A 17,233-nucleotide genomic window follows, 5' to 3' on the forward strand; every position below is an offset into this window, starting at 1 on the left:
GGGGAGCAGATGAGGTGAGATTTGGGGCCACACCTGGTAGTACTTGAGGTCTGTGTCCTGCTCTGTGCTCAGGGGACTAGTGGACACTGGATACAAGGGAAGGCCCTCTGGCCTTCCAGGTGGCTGGCATCTGCTTCAGTCTGGTGTGCTCTCTCCTGTTTATACCTTCATGGAAAGTTCTTACCTGTGAAATTTCTAGAGCCCTTTCAAAGGATGGCTGTTAGGGGAAAATGAAGGAGTTGGAGTTGGAGGCTCTTAACGAAATTATGGACTTTAAAATCTCATTTGCGTTAAATTTAATTTTTCTTTTTTCTTTTTTCTTTTTGGGACACAGCGGTAATGCTCAGGTTTTATTTCTAGCTTGGCACTCAGGAATCACTCCTGGCAGTTCTTGGGGGACTCTATGTGATGCCAGGGATCGAACATATGCCCTGCCAACTGTACTATCACTCTGGATCCAAGTATAATATTTCATCTTCTTTTTCTTTTATTAAATCACATAACCATAGGAGTAAAATCATAGTCTGAAAACCTGGCCTGTAAGCTCTGAGCATTTCTGGATGTGGTCCCAAAACAAAAAAACCCAGAGGACTGAGCGTTCAGAATATATTACTAGATTTCACACCTCTTCTGTTGGCAGTTAACTCCTCATTGCCTTTATTTGGGCAGGAGGAGGATTGGCTATGCGGGATTTTGCCAAACCCAGCAGTGCTCCGGGATCATTCCTTGGCAATTCAAGTTCTGAAGTTAAGTCTTTTGCTTTCATGCAAGTGCCCTGCCACTCACTCTCAGCTCTTCCAGACCGCTGCAAACCTTTGAAATTGTACCCTGTACTTCTGGCTCAGGTTTGCACCAGGAGGCCCCAGGTACCAGCAACCCTGCCCTGCCATCTATCTACCAGCAGGGCCTCATCCCTGCCACTTGCAATATCTTTCTCACAATGTTCACATTAATTATATAGAATTTGAATTTCTGCAGTCAGAGATAGGCCAGGAATACAGGACCTGTCCTTGCAAGCAGTCTGCCATGGTAGTCTCCTGTAAAACGCAGGATTCCCCAAGCACCACTCAGGTAAGGTCAAAGTTCTGCCACCTGTAGCGCCCAAATCCAAACCTGCATTCTACAAAACTGGTAGGTGGAGGTTGACTTGTGAACAAATTAAGTATGCATATAGGTTTAGATATACACACATACACAAACACACACACACACACACACACACACATATATATACATGTGTGTATATATATATACACAAACACACACACATACATGAAATGAAATTCTGTCATGAATCAAAAAGAGGGATAACCAGGCTCTTATAGATAAGCATATATAGTCTTTGGGTCTTGGCCATTGATGGGATTACACGGCACCGGGGACAGTTGGTGGGTGTAACGCCTACATACTGGAAGATGGGAGATCTGGGTGGAGGAGGCCCAGTCCCAATAGGAGCAGCTTGGAGATCTCAGCCCCAGGTCCAGCACACCTGGGTTCCTCTGCCGGTTCCTTCATGCATGAGGCTCGTCCGAAATTCTGGAGAGTGGTCTTAAACATGGCTGTGGCTCAAACCAGAGGTCTTGAGCTGCCGGAGCTCTGCTCGGGGTTGGGAGGGAAACTCAACACACCCTCGTACAAAAGGCACCAGTGAGAAAGCCAGACACGGAGGCAGGAGACTGCGTGTTTTCTTTCAGGAGCCGGGCTTTATAGTCTCTGGGTCTTGGCCATTGATGGGATTACACAGCACCGGGGGCAGTTGGTGGGTGTAACGCCTATATACTGGAAGATAGGGGATCAGGGTGGAGGAGGACCATCTCTTTTCTCAGTCTCCTTCATTCCCCCTGTCTCCCTGAATCTGCTCTTTTTCTTCTCTCACCATGACCACAATCCAGCCTCCCCACGGGAAGCGCAATGAAAAATGATTTTCTAGACTTCCCATTTACCTGCAGCCCATAAAGAAAAAGCAGCCCTAAAGGTGTGTTACTACTCTCCTTGGACCAGCAAATTAATTGACATATTTAGTCCTAATGATTACCATTCTGTATGAACATAGTAATAGACACTTTTAAACTTGTTGGTGAATCTCCTGGGGACTTCTCACCACAGATTCAGACTCAGGCCGGATCAATCACTCCCAATCCCAGCAGCGTCCAAGTCTAGTTATTACTTTTTGATTCATGACAAAATTTGTCCATGACCAGGCTCTTATATATAAGCATTATGGTACTTTGACCAGGCCCATTTTGATCCCAGCGTAGCTAGCTCACCACTTGCCCTGGGTCCATCTAGTCCCTCATCGGACCCTTCTTTATGAGATTGAGGAAGTAAGGGCAGCTGAGGCTTCAGTCAAGAGAGCAGATGTCCAGGAGGTAATATTATCTGGAGACCATCAACTGTAAAGCTCAGGCTTTTCTTTGTAACTGTCTTCCTGTATCCATACAAAAAGCAATTGCTCTGAAATAGCTAACCATGCAAAAGACATTAAGGAGAAGAGAACGACAATATTTACAAGTCAAAGTCTGATCAGTTGACAAAGGTAATTGAAAGGTTATGGGCAATCAAGAAACATAAGATCTCACCTGCCAGGGAGCAAGGGCAGACCACTATTATACTACAATACCTGGTGATCCTCAATGGTTTCTCTTGGCTCTGCACTCAGGTATTATTTCTGATGATGTTCCTGGAAACTACAGGATTCTGGGAATTGAACCTAGGTTGGCCATGTGCAAACAACACCCTACCCAGATCTACAGTTGCTCTGGTCTCAGTTGGAGAGTTTAGATACATGTAACTGTGCACAGAATGTTGTATGAAAGGATAGAAGGGGCGCCTTGATGAAATCTTTTATAAGTGGGAATATGGGTCAGGTCCCAAGCTCTCCACATCCCATGAGACCATTCCGTTTACCTGTGATTTCTCACAAGGATGGTCACATTCCTGGATCCCACCCATGTTATTTTACTAATAATAGAGGTTAAAAATGAAACATTTATGATTGGATAAAGGAAAATTCCATCCATCTATTAGTCAGATCGTGCTCAGGGGACCCTTTGGAATTCTGGACATTGTACCTAGATTGACTGCATGCAACACACTCTACTAGCCTGATACTCTCAGTTTGAAATCATGTTTCTGAAACTGCCTCCTGGGGTTTTCTTTGAAGCTGAGAGTCCACTGCTCGCGTGTTGTCAAGGGGTAGAGTGTTGGCCAGACCTTGCTCTCTGACGATCTTACCAGCCTTTGTTCCTCTTCCATGTCTCCAACTCTCTGGGTTTCTGCTAAGCCAGTTCCTCTCTGAATCCCCAGGGTTGGCTTCGCCGTCACTGCTTTCATCCCCATCTGGATTTATTATTTCCCCAAGAAACTCATTGTCCTGTACCCTACCAGCTACCTACCTACAGAGCTTAATTTCTTTTGACATGAAAACTCTCATGGCATAGACTAGGTAAAGGCCCTCCCGTTGATCGTCGATTTGCTCGAGCGGGCCCAGTAACGTCTCCATTGGAGACTTTGTTGTTACTGTGTCTGGCATATCGAATACTCTCGGTAGCTTGCCGGGCTCTCCGAGAGGGGCGGAGGAATCAAACTTGGGTCGGCCATGTTGGCCGCTTGTAAGGTGAACGCCCTACTGCTGTGCTATCGCTCCAGACTAATAGACTAATGAGTGCAATCCTCTGTTCTTCTACATGGCAGTAGCCAGCCCTTTTGGAATGTCTCTTCCTGCACACTGTGATAAAGGCTCAAGTGAGCAATTTGGCCCTCATCCCCACAGGGATGCCGAGACAGGTGGTATGTGTTCTGAGGGTGATCAGAAGATCAATCTTCCCATGTCCTCAGCACCATCACTTTCCCATAGAAGCCCATATTGGACAGAATTCCCAGAAATGTAAGCACTGAGGACAAACTTTTGAGTCCAGCATGACCCCAGTGGGACAATGTGAACATCCACACAGGAGAGAAACTGTTTAAGGAATGTGGGAAGGCCTTTGATGGATCCTCATACTTTATACATAGGAGATTTCATACTGGAGAGTCCGTATGCATGTAAGGAATGTGCTGTGGCCTTTCTCTGTCTCATACATCTTAGTATGCACGGAAAAAGTCACACTGGAAAGAAACCATATGCATATACAGAGTGAAAGTCTTTGCTTATTCCACAAGCCTTAGTACACAGAAAAACTCACACTGGAACACTGGAGAGATAACTTATATTTGGGAGCAATGTAGGAAGGCCTTTGCTTCTTCCTGAAGTCTTAGTTTTCATAAATTCTGTTTTGCAGAAAACCCTTATATATGTGAGGTTGGTGGAAAGGCCTTTCATCTCAGGTCTTTCTGAGCATAGGAATGTTCATACAGGTGAATGAAACACTGTTCGTGTCACTACTGTCGTAGGGTCTTCACTTACTATTCAAACTTTTTTGTCCATAAGAAAACGCACATTGCAGTGAATCCATGTATATATGTAAGGAGTGTGGCAAGGCCTTTGCTTATTTCACAATCCTTTTGTGACACTGAAATTTTCATATAGGAGACAAACCTTATGTTTGTTATGACTTTTGCAAAGCCTTCACTTTCCCCTAACTCCTTATTAAACATAGGAAAATTCACTCTCGAAGAAGACATATGTAGGGGTGTGGGAAGCTTTTTACTCAATCCTCAAGCTTTTCTGTGTGAGAAAAATTTATCCTGGATTGAGGCCTTATATATGAAATGACTGCAGGAAGATTTTGATGCAATTGGCATAGCTTTCTGAACAGGAAAATTCACAGTGGAGAGAAATCTCATAAGTGTAAGGAATGTGGAAAGGTGTTCAGTTTTTCTCCAGCCCTTACTGCGCATATGAAAAGTCATTTTGCAGTGAAAAATTACATCTGCCAGGAGTGTGGGAAGGACTTTCCTGGATCCTTGGGCCTTATGCATAGGAGAATTCACACTGGGGAGAAGCTATATATAAATATACATATTTATATATGTAAGAATATATATATTTATGTAAGAACGTGGAAAGTGAATTATTCTCACCTGCAACTTTAAAGACAATCCTGGAGGAAATCCTGTAGGTAAGGAATATAGGAAAACTTTCATGTTCCCTCAAGCTTTAGTAAATATAAAAGTTATGTTGGATCAATCACTTCCATGATAACAATGGCCGGCGTCAGAACAGGGCCCTTAGGTAAAACAATTTTAGTTTCAACAAGTAGGTGGGGGATAGATACAAAAGTACAGTAAGGAAGGAAATAATCCTGTTATTTGTGAAAGCTTCCTGTGATACTAGTACCGTAAGTGAAAGGTACTTGCTGATTATCCCCTGCACCATGGTTATGACAAGGTCCTGGCATGTGGACTTCCCAGTATCTTAACTGGTAAATGATGTTTCTTAGTGATAAAGCAAGGTGGAAGGAATTAAATAAGAAGTAAATAGGTACAAACATTGCATTTTGCTGGGTACTGTCACGACTCACCATGGTTTCATTCTTTGCTGTGACTCTGACTTGGCTCAGAGGCCCTGCTTTGCATAGATCATTGCATAGATCAACCAGGATGCTGTGGTTAGCCTTTTTTGACATTGTATAGAGGGCAGACCTCTATTCTTCAGGCCCTTCTGTGTTATGTTCTGGGAGTCACATCCCGCAGTGCTGTCCATAATTTGTGTCCAGGTAGAGCCTCATGCAAGGAAGCACTTCATTCGCTGTAGCATATCTGCACTCATTGTATTCAGTTTTCCCTTTGATTTACACAAACATTGAGGGTAAACGTTTTGAGACTTACACTTTGGAAGCAGTAAAATCCTAACAATCTCTTATACACCAAAATGGGACCATATAGAATCCAGATGATTGAACCTGAGTCAGCTGCTTACAAGGCAAACACCCTATCCACTGTGCTTTCGCTCCAGCCAACCAGCCTTACACATTTACCTGCATTTTCCTAGTTGTTCTCTGTGCAGCTGGTGTCTGGCCCTTTAAGGCTGCTTGCAGAAGCGGAAGTGACGTCACAGCAGGGCATTTACATGTTTGCGTGCAAGATGCTGGATCAGGCGTCCATTTGTTAAGCAGGTGAAGGGAGAAGAGGCTGTCTGTCCGTAGTGGAAGGGGTCTGTGAAGGCTGGTTTCATGGCAGGACACTAGCGGCCTCCCTTGAGCACCCCGCACCGCGCCTCCCAGTTTCTGCACTGAGGGGCGGAGCCAACCCAGCTCTAAGGACACTTTTAAGCTTTTTCAACTGATATCCAGGCGGTTCCTGCGGCCTGGCCCGCTGGGGTTTTGTGGGGGACTCGGAGCTTTGGTCATTGCAGTGGGGGCTTTGCTGGGGCGCAGGGGTTGCGGGTGTGAGTGCGTGGTTCTGGGGATCCCCTGCAGTTAGGCCGTGGGACGGCGGCAGGTGGGCGTGGGGCCGAGTGGGTGGGGGGGGGCGCTGTGCCGTTCCTACCCTCCCAGTTCGGGACTGCGCTGGGCCCTGTTTTGGAAGCTTTGGCCCCAACCTCACTGCTGTAGAAGCTGCAGGTTCACTTAGAGGACCTGAGAGATAGCACAGCGGTTAGGGCGTTTGCTTTGCATCTGGCCCACCCAAGATCGATCTCCAAGTTCGACCAGGACGGGTGCCTGAGCACAGTTAGACATTTCTCGTCCATATCGCCGGTGGTGCCTCCAAAACTATAAAAGGACTGTTCATTTTTGAGGGGCAGCTCCCTAATTGCAAATGACACTGTAGCCCTCAGTCACTATTCATTAGTAGCCTTGAATTCCAGACCATCCCTTGGGTGGGGTTCTAGGGGTGGTTGCGGTTTGCAACTGAAAATTTACTTTGGGACTATTTTTGATTGTATTTTGGGCACAAATATGTAATCTCGGGGCTTCCTTAAGGAGCAGCACTCTGGAATTCTCTTTTTTTTTAAGTTCTTTAGGTGTCATGTGAGATGCTGAATATCAATCAGGGTCAGCATGGGAAGCGCCCCTCCCAGCTTAATGTCTCTGACTCCACATTTTTGTTTTTTCTAACGTAGAATTTCTTTATCCTAAAATCAATTTGAAAATTGCACCCCGACTCTTCATCTCTCCCTGATTAGGCAAAACCCGGCTATTACACTGAGAGTTGTGTTCAAATAATGTCTAGACATGCGCTGCATGCCTTTGGTGGCTGTGATTGGTCTCCCCACCCTGGCTGGTGAAGGGTAACAGAGGATCAAAGAAGGAAACAGGGATCAGGCTGTTGGTGATCTGCTGGATATTAACCCAAAGTGTCTTAGGCTTCATCTGTGAATTGCCCCTTTTGCTCCTCCCAGAGAAGCTTATCATGTCCTTGCTAACATCCCTAATTTAGTTAAAGTTTATCTTTAACATTTCCTTTGTATTTTTCTTCGTGTTGTCTCAGTTCCCCAGGCCAGTCTTGATTACTTATGTACCATAACTTTCTGGTTATTCTCAACTTTGTATTTGTACTGCTTTGTAGTTCAAGTGGCTGTGTATTTGTACCTGCTTCCCTGTTTCCCCTATAGCATTTTTATGTTTTCACCATCAATGCTTATACTCCTAGTATTTCGGAGTAGATGGACTCAAGTATATCTACTCCTGGGCATAATTGCTTGGTCATAATTACTTGACTCGGGCTTCAGTTACTGTAGTTCCTAACACCCCAAAAGGGATGTTCTGCCGTGGAACTTGTATGGACCAGGGGCAAGTGGGAAAACTACCCCAGCTTCGAAATGGAACATTCTAGAAAGCACGTGTGCATGGTCTTGATGCAAACAGTTACAGCATTAGAGACAGGATCCCCATGGGGAAGGAGAAGGTGAACTGGCCTGAAGACTTAGTCTGGGATTTACAGTAAAAGCCTTGCTTGCTCTCAGAGCCCAGAGAATTAAGTGTTAAAAGCCTTATATGCTCTGGGGGGCTGGAGAGATAGCACAGTGCGTAGGGTGTTTGGCTTGCACATGGCCAACCTGGGTTCGATTCCCAGCATCACATATGGTCCCTTCTGCAATGCCAGGAGTAACTTCTGAGCGCAGAGCCAGGAGTATTCCCTTGTATCACCGGGTGTGACCCTAAAAAGCAAAAAGAAAAAAAGCCTTATTTGCTGTCAAAGCCCAGAGAACTAAGTGTTGGGATATTTGTCTCTTACTGTGTTTATCCAAACAACTACAAGTTTTGATAACTTATACAACTAGAGGAAAAGATAAAAGCAACGTAGATATCCCTGGGAGACAGAGTGTCTCCTTGGGTAAATCTCCCCATGAGAATTTACTCTGCCAAATGTTTATCTGCGTAAATGATCAGTCACCCCTCTTACCTGTCCCTTTTCGATGCCTGGGTAGCTCACAGCTCTCCTGGGTCCATTCAGTCTCTTGCTTTTGGGGTGCTAAGAACAAAGGGCAGATGATGCTTAAGTCTCATAAACAAGACAATGCCCAGGAGTATATAGTATCTGCAGTTAATTAACTCTGAAGTTACAAAAGCATAATATTGCCTTCCTTTGTCTAGACAAAGCTGAGGGCTGGGGCATGGCCATCCCTATCCTCCCAGCACAATCTTCCCAACTTGGGACTGCACTGGTCCTTGTTCAGGAAAAAAAAGGATATTTTTATAAAGTAAACTGTAGAGGTAAAGGTAAAGGTAAAGGTAAAGGCCCTCCCGTTGATCGTCGATTTGCTCGAGCGGGCCCAGTAACGTCTCCATTGGAGACTTTGTTGTTACTGTGTCTGGCATATCGAGTACTCTCGGTAGCTTGCCGGGCTCTCCGGTAGCACATATACTAAAATTGGAACGATACAGAGAAGATTAGCATGGCCCCTGCGCAAGGATGACACGCAAACTGTAGAGGATATAAAGGAAAGAGAAAGTCAACATTTTATTTACAAATACAAAATCAGAGATTTCTGGATAATCTGACTTTACAATTCAAGGTTGTAATTAGGGAGAATGGGTGAATAATGTATAGGGGAAGCAGAGCACAGGGAATTAAAAATGAATACTAAGGAAATGGGTGTGATTGGGATGGGTGTTACTCAGAAAGCCTCAGCTCCTTGTACCAGAGGAGAAATGATGAACCAATGTTAAACCTAAATTGTTTAGAACTAGAGTCCAACCAGGATAAAGGATTTTGTTTTTTTTTAAGCAAGAAAGTTTTGGTTTTCCAGGAGTAAGGACATTTGCTCAGGAATCCCACTGGGTGTGCTAGGAGCACGTTTACTTAGACCCGGAGCCATAGTACAGTGGGTAAGGAACCGTCCAAGCAATCGACCCAGGTTCTATGCCCTGCATCCCATATGGTCTGTTCCAGAGTGACTCCTGCGTGTAGAGCTAGGAGTAAGCCCTGAATCTGCCGGTTGTGGCCTTGAAACAAAAATCAAACAAAGTCACACTTATATATACACATATATATGCACAATGGTGAAAGAACAACAGGGATTCAGGAGAAACTGTGACTTTCTGTAGCACGGCTAGATCAAAAATATGGGATTATTTTTTCTTTTTTGGGTCACACTTGGCGATGCACAGGGTTTCCTCCTGGCTTTGCACTCAGGAGTTACTCCTGGCAATGCTCAGGAGATGATATGGGATGCGGGGAATCGAACCCAGGTTGGCCGTGTGCAAGTCATACGCCCTATCCGCTGTGCTGTCTCTCCAGCCCCAAGAATAGGGGATTTTTAAGGACCAGAAATTTGACTCTTTTAATGTTTCATTCTCGAATTTGTCTCTGTACATCATTCCCCCCCCCCCCCGTTCGGTAGAATTTGCCTTTTTTCTTGTTATATTTTTCACCACAGCCTACAGTGCTCAGTGTTTACTCTTGTCTCTGAGCGCAAAGATCATTTGAGAAGAGTCAGGGTAACAGTCTGTGTTTAGATATCATTGATTCGATGTTAGGTGAAAATGCACGATCAGGCGACTTCTCCTTACCCCCAGTCCCCCAGTGTGTGACCGACCAGTCCAGCATTTGCCTCTCCACTCCTCTATTCGAGTCCATCCTACGTGCAGCACAGATTCACCTGGGTGGCAAAAAGGTTCTCCGTGCCTAGACTCTGGCTCTTTACAGTACCTAATGGAAGCGGAAGTGATGTCATAAGTGATGTCATAAATGTCATGGTTCATTTTCCATCCCTCACTCAGACACTGGGGCTCTTGCTCACTTGGCAAAGGACAAGTAAATTTGCTCCCCATGGGCTGGAGCGATAGCACAGCAGTAGGGCGTTCGCCTTACAAGCGGCCAACATGGCCGACCCGAGTTCGATTCCTCCGCCCCTCTTGGAGAGCCCAGCAAGCTACCGAGAGTATTCGATATGCCAGACACAGTAACAACAAAGTCTCCAATGGAGACGTTACTGAGCCCGCTCGAGCAAATCGACGATCAACGGGAGGGCCTTTACCTTTACCTTTACCTTACCTGGAAGGGGGACTCTGAAGAAGGATTTAGTTGCAGGATTCGAACAACCTCCTGTGAGCACACTGCACCTTCCCATTTCCACACTCTGAGCCGAGGGGCCGAGCCAAATTGGGGGGCACTTTTGCGCTGGTTTTTCACTTGTTCGCCAACATACAGGTGGATCGTGAGGTGTGATGGAGGCTTTAGGGCGACACAGAGCTTTGGGGGTGCAGTGGGGGCTGTCTCAGGGTTCAGGTGTGACAGTTGTGAGTTCGTGATTCTGGCATGCCCCTTTTGCCATGATCGTCTCCAGCTCCAGGATGGGGCAACAGTGGGTGAATGCGGGAATCATCCGAAGGCTTGGCTATTCCAATCGTCCCAGCAGTCCCATGTTAGAACCATCGGCCCTAAGCTCACTTCTGTAGAATCCTGAGATTTGAGGTGCAGAGCTTCAGCCCCTCCACCTAATGGCAGGAGACCTGTTGCTGGTTATCTTCATTTTCTCCCGTGATAGACGCGATCATGCGGGGTATATGGGGGGGAAGGGGGCCTGCAGGTGGCAGAGGTTTGCCAATGAAAATGTATTTTGGGGGCTATTTTTGGTTCTTTATATTTTAGGGGGAGAGAGAGCACATACACGGAGATGCTCATGAGTTACTCGAGTCTCTAAGCTCAGGTATTATCCCTGGTGCTGCTTGGGGCCATATCGGATACAGAGGATTAGTTGGTTCATCTAGTCAAGCACCCAGTTCACATTATTGCCTTCTAACCACAATACCAGTGTATCTTTTTCTGGTTCATGAATTTCAGGTCCCTCACATCAAGCTGCAAAGCACCTCTGACTCTTCATCTCTCCCTGAGCAGACAACACCTGCCATTGTGGTAAATACTGAGGTCCCCAGAACGGAGTGCCCAGGTTCATGTCCTTGTCTACCCTGCAAGAGAGCGTCGAAGATTTGTTCACTCTAAGTCACATGGTGTAGACACATTCCAGGCTACGGTTCCCAAGGGACAGCACTGCTGCCAGCTGCAGGGGGGCGCTAGTATTCGGGAGATCCTGGGCTGAGAGTCGGCCCCTGAAAGGGCCTACAGGGACTTTCCTGTGGGAGCCAGAGAGGAATCTGGGGATCAGAGAAGGCTGTCTTTTCTTCCCCTTTAGCCTGGGCCCAGGCTCCTCTCCTGAAGTACAGCACAGATGCCAACAAAATTTGCATCCCCAGCGGAGACAGGAGCTTCTGCCATTGTCTCCCAGAGGTAGAATTGTGAGGCTGTGCCAGAGGGTGTGGCTGGTCTGAGCTCAGGAGTGGGAGGAGGTGCTCCTGTCTGGTGCTCAATGTTCCTACTTCTCCAGGTCTTTGCAGGGAGCCTCGTGCTGATCCTCAGAACATCAGTGACAGGAGAAGATGGTGACGCGGCTTCTCCTAAACCATCCCCAGGTAGGAGTAGAGGGATAGAATGACATGAGGTAGTACCAGGAGTGCCCAGGCTTCCTGGACCATCTGTTTGGAGTTTCTTTTGGACGGATTCCAAGATGAGAATTCTGATCGGACCGTCCCTTTCTGCTGTTTGAAGCTGCTTTTGTGTATGTTTGTTTTGTTTTATTTGGCCTTGGGGCCGACCCAGTGGTGCATGAGGAGTACTCAAAGCTCAGTGCTCAATGTTCATTCCTGAAAGGTCTAGGTGACGAATGGGATGCTGGAGGTCCAAAGGTTTCATCTTGGGTTTTCTGTTTTCTTTGGGGTGGCAGAGCAAGGATTCTTGCAATCATTTCTTGTGCTGCACTCTGGCATTGCCCCTGGCAGTGCTTGTGGACCATATGGGATGTTGGGGATCGCCAGTCCTACATGCTGTCCCTGGAATAGCTGTCCTGTTACGCCAAACTGCTGCTTCGGCTTCTTTTGCATCGTTTTTGTCATCAGCTGTCCTCTTGACTCTGTGCTCTGGATTCAAAACTGACTGGCGTCAGAGCACCCTGGGGTGTGTTGGCCCCGTTTGCGCCCTGGCAACTACAGTGACTTGGGCCTCCAGACTTGATTTTCTCCTGTTTTGTCCTTCCTGCGTTGGAGAGACTACCTGCTCGGTCATATAGTCTTAAGTTCACATAATCTTGTGTGTGGATTTCTGGGCATGTGCTGATCCCAAGGAGAAAGCCAAGGATCTCTGCGGCCAGTAGAGATGTTGGGGTCAAGAAACTTCTAACTTCTTTGAGCGGGATGTGGGGTGGTCCAGTGCAGTGAGTTCCTACAGGCAGACATGCCATGCACTGTTCTGAGTAGTTGTCTATATGGACTCTTGAGTTCTCAATCCTAGTGGTCATATGCTGTGGGGGTGCAGCGGTGAGCATGCAGTAGTTTTTGCTACACCCAGGGATAGCCTTTTGGATCGTACAAGTCTGTGTTCAGGTGATCCTCTCTACAGTGCTCACTGGAACAGTGGTGCTCGAATTGGCCGGGGGGTTACCAGGAAAGGCAGATACATCCAAGAACCTTCTGTATCACGTCGTCCCACTTTAGCAGATCCAGTTGCCTTATGTGATTTTTGGGGCCCATCAGTCATGCGTGAGCATGGAGGCTGGTTTATTCGGAGTGGAGAGGCCCCGCGACAATATAGGACCCTGGGACCTGGCCTCAGAGTAGTGTGAATGAGGCTAAGATGGATTCTGACTCCCACCCTCTTCGTGTGCTGACTCAGGACACGGTGACCTTCCACGACGTGGCTGTGAACTTCACCCCAGAGGAATGGTTATGCCTGGAGGCCTCTCAGCGGAAGCTCTACAGGGACGTGATGCTGGAAACCTACCAGAATCTGCAGGCTGTCAGTGAGAGCAGTGTGGAGCCAACCATGTCTGAACAGACCTGCGTTGGCTCCCTGGGGTTGGGCGGAAGCTGTGTGTCCAACAGTAGCTCTGTGACAGGCGTGCAGTAGCTCTTCCCTCCCTCGTGTTTTTTAGGGTTCACCTGTGGATACTCAGGGCTTACTCTCAGCTTTGTCTTCAGGAATTACTCTTGTGGGGTAGCTGGACCCTATGGGGTGATTCAGATCAACCGTTTTCGACTGTGTCCATGGGAAGATCCCTGTCTGCCCAGTTATCACTCAGGCCCTTTAAATAGTTCCATCCATTGGTGCAACAATTTACTTTGTGTACTACACGAAATTTTGTGTGTTTAATTGGTTTTGCTGTTGCCTTTGTTTGGGGGGCACAGTCCACAGTTCTCTTGGCTCTGTGCTAAAGGATGACGCCTACGAGTGTTCAGGGGCCATATGGAACCGTATATTTAAACCTCTTGGCAAGTTAAACTGTCGTCGCCTCACCCCCAGTACTTTTGCATCAGTCACTCAAGTCAGACGGTTTTTGCATTTTCTTTTTTCCTTAGGGATTAGGAATTATTCCTGCCTGTGTATTCAGGGTCCACACCTGGCCTTGCTCCAAGACCATATGGGCTGCCTGGGATCAAACGCACATGTGTGTGCAGCACTTCTGTCTTATCTGCTGTACTATCTCTTTCCCACCACAGGAGATTTGATATTTCATCTCTCAACTCATTAGACGCTGCCCTATTTCAGTGCTTTGATTTACTTCTAATGGTTCTTGTGAGACTTTAGCAGGACTTAGGGTTTGCTTCTGGACTCTGCACTCAGGGATCGCTCCTGGCTGGCATGAGGGACCCTAGGAGATATCGGGTATCACAACTGGATTGTCCGTGAGAAACTCCTGCTGTGCTCTCTTTCTGGATACATTTTTAGCTTAAAAAATAAGGGTATCTTGTCACCCTTGGCCATTTCCAGATTTATTATGCACTTAGTTTTACTGAAATCCGTGAAAAGTTCATGAGGGGCTGAGGAAACTCCATGTGCTGCTGAACCTAGAGAGATAGTACAGGGATGAAAGTGATTTTCTTGCAAGCGGTGCATGTGGGTTAAATTCCCGGCAACCCATGTCATACCCGAGCACCAGCAGTAGTGATTTCTGAATACAGAGTCAGGAGTCTCCCCTGATCATTGCCAGGTGAGACCCAAAACAAGACAAAAAACAAAAACATACTGTGCTAATCAACCCCCTATCTCCCATACACAAGGCCAGGTCTAGAGTATTTGTGATATTTTCTTGGGTCTTACCTCTCGAATAACTAGAAATATGTGGAATTTTGGAAATGGACATTCTGTTCATGATTTTCAGATAAATGCCCACTTATATCAAGAAAACATGGGCATTTACCTGTCACCTTTTCCCTGTGACTTATCCATGCCTCTGTCTCTGTTGCGACAGGGCACACTGGAATGAAGCCTGCAGTGATCTCCTGGCTTGAAGGAGGAGTTTTGAGGTCGGGTAGGAGAGGCGTGTGTGCGGGTGAGTGTCTGAGGACCCTTCCTGGATCAGGCCCTGTGCAGTGTATGGGTGCCCTGAGCATGTGTGAAACATGCTACTGAGGCCGGGGCCTTGGTGTCCTGTATCCTTGGGTCTGTGCCGCACTCAAGCTGCTCTTCATTTCCTTGGACTGTCAATCACAGAATGATCCTGTAATTTGCTTCCATGGCTTTCGAATAAATAAGACCATAACATTGATAGTTTGGATCTAAACGATAGTACAGCAGGGAGCGCCTTGCAGTGCCTGAATGTGACCTGTTCAATAATCTGTTCAATAACCTGGTTCCCCGAACATCACCAGGTCTGCTCAAAAACAAAAACATAACCTAGTGTAGAATTGCCAAGATCCTCACAGTTTTCCACTATCCGAATCTTTTGTTTAGTGTGGGACTCTTTGGACTTTGAGAACCACAGAGATGTACTCTTAACTACATGGCATCATTTTGCTACATATTGTGACATGTGTGACATGTGTGAATTGCATGTTCTCTTCAGTTTCAGAACTGAAACCGCGACTTCAGAATTTGGTATTACAGCACTTTGATTTGGGAATGGGGTCAGCAAGTACGAGTGAGTTGGTAAGATTCACGAATACAGAATAAATATTATTATGCCAGCAGGAGTGGACCAAGTATGTGATTGTAAAGGTGGAGGGCTGGGATTGGCAGGGAGAAATTCCAAAACCTGATTCTTGGAGTAGAGGATTCTTAGCTTTGCTAGGTGCTGACATCAACCGTGTATAAAAATACTGTGAGTTTTTGATTGGCTTGACAGTGGTAGTTGTTTAGAAAGCTAATTTGTGCGCCCTAGAGATGGTGCAGTGAGAAATATACTTGTTTTGCATAGGGATGGATGGTCCTTACCCAGCACGCCTTATAGACAGCATAGACCCACAGAACTGATCCGAGACACTGCATGGTGTGCTCCTCCACCCACCCAACCTCCAATGAATAGAAACTACAAACAGAAAGAGAAAAAAACTTTATTGATCCTGAAAGGAATCACTTGTGGTGAGAGCATTGCAATGGCCACGTGATCTGTCTCAGCTGCGTTACGATGCAGCGTAGTCTTCACCCCTGCATCACAGGTTCCACACAGAACTTTAACCAAATACACATGTGAATCTATTTCATTTTCTCTTGAAATGGATGTGTCCGTTTTCTATAGAAGGAATTATTTCTAGTTGTATTCCTTCATTAAATTAAAAAGGGGGAAAGTCCCAGAATTTACTCTCTATCCATCAATGTTGTGCGTCCAACTTACGGTAACATGAAGTTATTCAATAGTAAGACAATTCATATGTCAGTAATTGCATTTTTGTGGTGCATATGTGTGGAACTACATCTGAAGGGCTCAGTTTTTTGACAGGAAGACTCAGTGAATAAGTCAATAATTAGAATCCTCTGTTGTTCTGCAGGAAAGCTGCCACCCCGAGTGGAATGTCTCTGATCCTGCACTGTATGATAATGTCTCGACTGATCAATCCTGCCCTCAGCCCCATGAGGACGACGAGACAGGCGGGATTTCTTCTGAGGGTGATCAGAATGGTGAGAGCTACCTCACTCTGAAGAAGCCCTCTCCTGGAAAAAGTTCGTTGGAGTGTGTTATTCTCAGTTCACAGACACAAAATTCCCCAATGGGGTACCTGCTAGGGAGAGAAGCACTGTTTATAGTTAGTCCCTCACAGCAACATACCCTCAACCACAGTCACCGTGAGCAGAACCCATATAGGTGTAAGGAATGTGGAGGAACCTCCCCATGTTCTCAGCACTGTGGTGTACCCTTAGAAAACCATAGTGGACAGAATCCCCAGAAATGTCAGCCCCAAGAACAAAGTGTGAGTCAAGGGTTACTCCATCATGACCATATGAATATTAATTCAGGAGCGAAACCTTTTGCATGTGAAACATGTGGGAAGGCCTTTGATCAATCATCACATCTTATGCATAGGAGAATTCATACAGGAGAGAAACCTCATGAATGTCAGACATGTGGGAAGGCCTTCATTCAGACCTCTAGTTTTAATGGACCTATGAAAACTCATAGTGCAGAGAAGCCTTCTATATGTCAGGAGTGTGATAATGACTTTACTCGATCCTCAGGCCTCAGTATACATAGAAGTATTCACACTGGAGAGAAACCGTATATATGTAAGGAATGTGGGAAGGCCTTTGCGAAAGCCTCAAGTCTTAGTGTACATAGGAGAATTCACACTGGAGAGAAACCATATATATGTAAGGAATGTGGGAAAGCCTTTGCGAAAGCCTCAAATCTTAGTGTACATAGGAGAATTCACACAGGAGAGAAACCGTATAAATGTAAGGAATGTGGGAAGGCCTTTGCTCAATCCTCAAGCCTTGGTGTACATAGGAGAATTCACACTGGAGAGAAACCGTATATAAGTAAGGAATGTGGGAAGGCCTTTGCTGGAGCCTCAGGACTTATTGCACATAGGAGAATTCACACTGGAGTGAAACCATATATGTGTAAGGAATGTGGAAAGGCCTT

General features: G+C 46.2%; 1 long non-coding RNA gene and 1 pseudogene across 1 annotated transcript in view; both read left to right on the forward strand.

Moving 5' to 3' along the window:
• The window catches only part of LOC130017272 (uncharacterized), a 546,772-nt gene that overhangs the window by 218,804 nt on the left and 310,735 nt on the right, over positions 1 to 17,233 (forward strand). The window lies entirely within an intron of this gene.
• On the forward strand, positions 8,727 to 8,849 carry LOC130017275 (uncharacterized; annotated as a pseudogene).

The sequence above is a fragment of the Sorex fumeus genome, unplaced genomic scaffold (genome assembly GCF_029834395.1).
Source record: "Sorex fumeus unplaced genomic scaffold, SorFum_2.1 ptg000184l, whole genome shotgun sequence".
In the NCBI taxonomy this organism is placed as follows: domain Eukaryota; kingdom Metazoa; phylum Chordata; class Mammalia; order Eulipotyphla; family Soricidae; genus Sorex; species Sorex fumeus.